Source organism: Lissotriton vulgaris, chromosome 2_1 (assembly GCF_964263255.1).
Source record: "Lissotriton vulgaris chromosome 2_1, aLisVul1.2, whole genome shotgun sequence".
NCBI lineage: Eukaryota > Metazoa > Chordata > Amphibia > Caudata > Salamandridae > Lissotriton > Lissotriton vulgaris.
In genome coordinates, this window is record NC_141687.1 from 347,388,700 (window position 1) to 347,394,699 (window position 6,000).

Consider the following 6,000-nt stretch of genomic DNA (forward strand, 5'->3'; position numbering starts at 1 on the left):
TAGGGAGCCCACGGAGAGCGTGTGCAGTGAACCCTGAAGAAACCCTATGAAAGACAGAAGGTTGGAGATCCACCCCACCCGTGGATATGCTAGTACCCATGTTATCTACACCAGAGAAGCCGGGTGCATACTCGTGAAGTGGTGTTGGAAACTGCCGTCGAACCCAATAGAGGACTTCAAGAAAGTGCTGCTGCCGGAAGAGGAGAAAGTGTCTGGTGGAATCCGAAGATGGATTCTAGATGAGAGGTACCTGCAAGCAGAGGGGACAGAGTCTATGTCACTCATGAGTGACCAGGAGACTTGGAAGACGAATGCCCTCCGATGTCAGGTGTTGCAGAAGAGATGACGATGACCTTGACTCTGCAGCTGTGAGAACCAGGCGATGCTGAGGAGAACTAGGAGCTGTGCACAAGATTTCCCACGAAGGATGTTGAGTGCTGAGGGGTCGGTGTCTGGTTGGAGCACCAACAAGCCTTGGCAAATGCAACCAATGCAGGAGCTGAAACAGGAGCAATTTCGGGACAAGCAAGGCCCAGGGGACTCACAACAAGCAAGGGAGTTACTGCAGGTCCCAAGCAATCAGTGGAGCCCAAAAGAAACAAAGGTGACCCTTAAAAGTATCCACAGGCCGGAGGCACTGGAGTCGCAAGAGGACCTCTAGCAACTCACCAAAAGATGCAAGCCACAGTGCACACAATGTGGTGTGGCTTAAGATTCTGGTTGCTGGAGGCTCTCGAGATTGGGGCTACTTGGAGCCTGAAGATATTGCTGGAAGGAAGCCAACAAGCCTTTGCAACTTCAAGTTGACATGGTGCACAGGGGTTCGGTGATTGCAGCCCCCACGAGGGATATTGGCCTCAGGCTTGGTAAGAGGGGTGGGCAGGCCTCAGGAGCTTTCGAAAACCACCACCTGTGTTGCAAAACCTTTCGTAGTCCGAAGGAGCTCAGGATCAGCAGACCAGTCAACTGTTCCTGTGAAGATAAGGAAGTGAGTCCTTCACTTCAAGGGAGATTTCTTTGGGTGTCTTTTATACGCACAGGCCTTGGAGGTTCCTTAATGGTGAACAGGCACAGATGATGCAGCAGACTGGAAGGGTATACAAAGTCGATGCCAAACGAAGTCCAGCGAAGTCCAGAGTGCCCAGAGGGTAGAAGAAGAAGTGGTGTCTGAACTGAATCATGTCCCACGATAAATTTAGGGACCCACCCAGAGGTAAGCGCTTAAGAACCCTGATGAAAGAGTTGGGAGGATTCAGTGGACCCTCCCAGGAGAGGGTCTGGACAGGGGGGAGGTTACTCCCTTGTCATTTGTCCCGTTTCACGCCAGAGTGGGAGCCAATGGCTTCCAGGACTGGTTTGAACTGGACTATGCTCAGGGACACCAAATGTGCCCCTCATGAAGACTTAGTGGTGCTAGCAAGCGCACCCACCGGGTCCCAAATACACTACAGCCAGTCTGGTAGGTGGTCACACCTCCCTGTGACAGGATGCCTCTTCTTCTGCCTTCCCCTGCTCAAGCTTGACCCAGCAGCAGGAGGGCAGAAATGTGACTCTGGTCGGCAGCAACCATTTTGTGCTGTCCAGGTCTAGAAGGTTGGCACCGAGAACACTAAGGGCCTAACAGAAGGGTCTCTCAGTGCTTGGAATCATCACCCACTGCGTTTACAGTGAAGGGTATGATTCCAACATGTTTGATACCAAACATGATAGGATTCGTTGCAGCCGCTTTCGAAAGGGTCATCGCGTAATTACACAGTGCCCCTCTATATGGCATATGGCTGCTTCACTGACAACCCGGGAGAATGGACTCCGTAGGCTGTAGGGGTGTCCTGCTCATGCAGGGGCACCCTCTTACTTAGAACCAAGCACCCCGCCTTCAGGATTGCAAAAACCTGCTATAGGGGTGAGTTATAGATTTTAAGTGCAGTGCCCCAAGATATAGGAAACCTATATCTTTAGTAAGTGGTGCTAGCACCAACTTACACAAGGTGCAATACAGGCCTGTGGTTCTATTTTGAATGGTCTCTCATGGGTGGTATACTACATACTTCAGCCCTTGGGAGACCTCTGGAATACCTATGACCTGGTTCCCTTAGTACCATATAGTAGGGAGTAATAAGGGTACCCCAGTATCCAATAAGGGATGTCCCTAAGTACTGAACACAACAACTTAGGAAGACGGCAGATAGACGGGGTCCTGATTAGCAGGTTCCCAGCTAGACTAGTCAATAACAGCTTAGCACGAGGCAAAAAGTGGGGGTAACCATAGAAGCTGATCCTACTTTCCTACACTTACCCAGTGTCTTTTCACTACTCATGCTTTAGAAGCAACATTTTTCTTGTTGTGGAAACACACCATAAGAGTGCACTTTTGCACTGTCCTTCATAAGAGTGCAGAATCTTCCACAGTCCTTTTTAGGTCTCGTGCCTAGCGTTGCAGTGCGCAGCACTGCACGCACAGCTCGAGACATTTAGCACCTGAAAAACAGGTTTTGGGTAGCTGACCGAGGAATGGCACACTCTTGTGCATGTGCTTTTCCTTTGGTGCAACCCGATTGGCCTTTGCGTGCGTCTTTTGTATAAAAGACTGCACGCAATTGGCCGAAGACGGGCGCATTGGCCTATTGGTGTCTATTACATGCTTGGTGCACGTAATAGACACCAATAGGCCATGTGGTTTCAAAATATCGTGCCCGGACACGGGCGCGATAATTGAAAGCACGTGGCTCGCAGTGGCGCGCGCGCACCACTCGTGGGCTTCTTTGTTTTAGAAGCGGAAGTGAAAGCGAACGTTTTCCCTGTTGCTTGTTTGATTCGTAACAGAAATACTGCAGTAATATAAATACCATGGAGAGCGACTGTCTCCAAAATAACAGCAGGTCCGAGGTGGTTGCTAGTTGTGCCAGCGTGTAGTGATACTTCACTTCGAACTACAATCCTTATCTTTATTATGCCTGGTCACGATAATAACCTCGCCTCTGCTGCCGATTTCAAAATGCCACAGCGCTACAACATACATTTTCCTTGTCTCAGTAAGAAGTACCACGGGTACCGATCCTGCTTTTTTGGTCATGATTATGAATGATCCATGTATTAACTTTTGTAGCACCTCTATAAAAATCGTCATTTCAATTCATCTTGTTCGATTGAATATAATTAAATCAAATGCACAGAAACGGACAGTGGATCAATTCCTCACAAGGCACCTAAACGCAGAAAAATATTTTACCAAGAAGTTTTTTTAAATAAAAATAATTTTTTGTGTGCAAAACATTTAACAGTGCTCACTGCCCAGGAGCACCAATTGTCATGACACATGTATTAAAGTTGCACCACCTCACTATATAATTTAAATATTGTGCACAGGTATATAGAGTCCATCCATCCATCGTAATGTGCTCCTGTGTGCCCAGCAACGGTATAGCTCTTGTGGCAAGTATTCAAGTCCGACGTGAACGCTTCACCCGCGGATTTGACGGTCCATCCGAATAGGTGAAGCACAGGAGCACATTGCGATATGAGTGGAGCATTATTATTATTATATTATATTTAAATTTCTAAAGCGCTCAGCTACCCGTAGGTTTCCCGGCGCTAACTCAACAAGCCCTTCCTTGCCCTTCCTTGCACGGCGCATCTGTGGTGCCGCAAGGAGGGAATTGCGTGACGCATCAGTTCTGGCGTATCCCTGCTGATTTGCAGAGATGCGCCAGAACTCATAAATCTGCCCCTTTGTGTGCTGCGTACTTAAAAATGTAGCTGAAGATATTATCATTGCAGTGACAAAATGTCATAGTGCGCGGAGAGAGGGAGTAATTACAGTGACGAGCTTCATTGTAAGATTCAGGCTCTGAGCTCCAGGGCTTCTCGATCTTCCATGGTTGCTTTGTCCATTATTTAGGAACATCAGTAATAGGATAGTGTTTCTAAGTTGTCTGTGATAGGATATTTGAGTTCTGAACTGTATGCACAATAGTGATAAAAATGCAATTTCAGAATTTGTTTAAATAAGTCACGGAAAAGTAGATGTACAGTCTTATGATCTGTGTAATGTTCATGTTTTTTTTCATTTTTTGCATGTAATATGTTTTCTGGTGTTTAATTTTCATGCAGCAACTTTTTCGTGATAATATATTTTGATGATACATGTAATTATATGTTTTGATGGAACAGGGTGTTTGTGTGTATGAATTTTGTGACACACTTTGGGAGGAAAGAATCTTTTGTATATGACTACAAAATTGAAAAAGTCAAAATTCAATACAAAAATAAGTTGAATCACGGATATTAAATACAGTGCTCATTAGTAATATGTGTGTTGAGTGATAATCGGTTTCGGCATTCTTTAGGGTGATAATTTATGGTGGCCCAGCCATACTGATTTAAGGGGCCCATCCCCTCTGGTGTGTTCAGTATTCAGGATATGAGCATAAAGCTGTGCAAAAAATGTGCATTTATTTTCTATTTCTTTACTTTTTAAGCAATCACAGCACCCACTCGTTAGCTTAAGATGCTTAAAGCTAAAGCACAGGTGACGTCATTGTAACAAAGGTAAATACATAGAAAGACAGCGTGGAGCCGCCATTTTCTTTATTTCTTCACTTTTGACGCTATTGCGGCACCTGGGCTTTATCTTAAGATGTTTGCAGCTAAAGCGTGAGTGCCGCGATTGATTCAAATGCTCTTGCATTGCTAAAATTTTGAGCTATTGTGGTGCATTATTATTAGCAACGTCAATAGCTCAAACTTTCACTAATGCAAGACCTATTGCATTGCAAATGCTTGTTGTTACTTGCCCTCTCCCAACCTCCTCCCACTATCTATAGTGTTGCTTGCCTCCTCCAACCCTCCTTCTTCTGTCCGTTGTGTTGCATGCCTCCTCCTGCTGTCCGTTGTGTTGCCTGCCCACTGCCACTGTCTGGCTTGTTGCTTGTACCCACCTGTCCTCCTCCTGCTGTCCACTGTGTTGCTTACCCTCTCCCCCTGTCAGTTGTGTTGCTTTCCCCTTTGCTCCCTCTACCAGCTGTTCAGCCTGCCATAACAAAACAAGTGCTATGATGTAGTCAACCAGGTCAGTACAGCTGCTGTGCAACATGACTAAGAGTGAAAACAAACAAGCTTTGGAAATACAAACTGTCTCACATTTGTTTGAGTTAGGTAAAAGTCATTGTCATTTACAATAGCAATAGTTCTAAGTGCTATGGAGTGTATATATGCGGTGTGTAGTGGGATCATGTGAGTTAGATTGGATTAGTTAGTTAGTTAGTATTTATGTGGTATTAATGTGAAAAACTAGATAAAACATACACATTTAGTAATGCAACATTATTGTACGTAGGATAGATCGGTTTATTTATCCAGCACATTTATGGTGTAAAAAAACAATCAAATCCTACATCAGTTTAGGCAAAAGTCTCAGAACTATGCCATACACGCAGTTGCCACAAATATAGTTAAGTCAGCATATGTGTTAGACATTAAAGTAAGAACACACCTTTTTAAACTGATGTTAACAATAAAACTCAGATTACAAAAGCTGCTGCCGGCAATGATATCATGTGTGAGGTGTGCAGGTAGGCTTTAAAATAAGGACAAGGGGAGACATTAGAGTTAGTTATTGGCATTGTAAATGAAAATGTCTTTTACCTATGTGTTATGGTGTGTAGTGGGTGTATGTTGTGGTTAGTGGGATTGTTTGTTTTGTAATTGTTAGATGTTGATTTGTATGGCGTGGGATTGTGGGCTGTGGAGTTGTTTGTTTAGTGGTATTATGTGGCATGATGTGCAGTTGAATAATGGGGATAGAAATTATGGGGTGTTCTAGTATATTGGAGGTATGATTAATGGGATTGTGTTTTATGGGGTGTAATTATCTGGAATGTTATTTCGTGTTGTGAAGGGTTATGTAGTGGAGTTTAAATATGTGGTGTTTTGTAGAATTTTGTAGTATGATGTGTGATTATGTGGTGTGTATTGGATGTATGGGGTGTGTTATGTAATTGT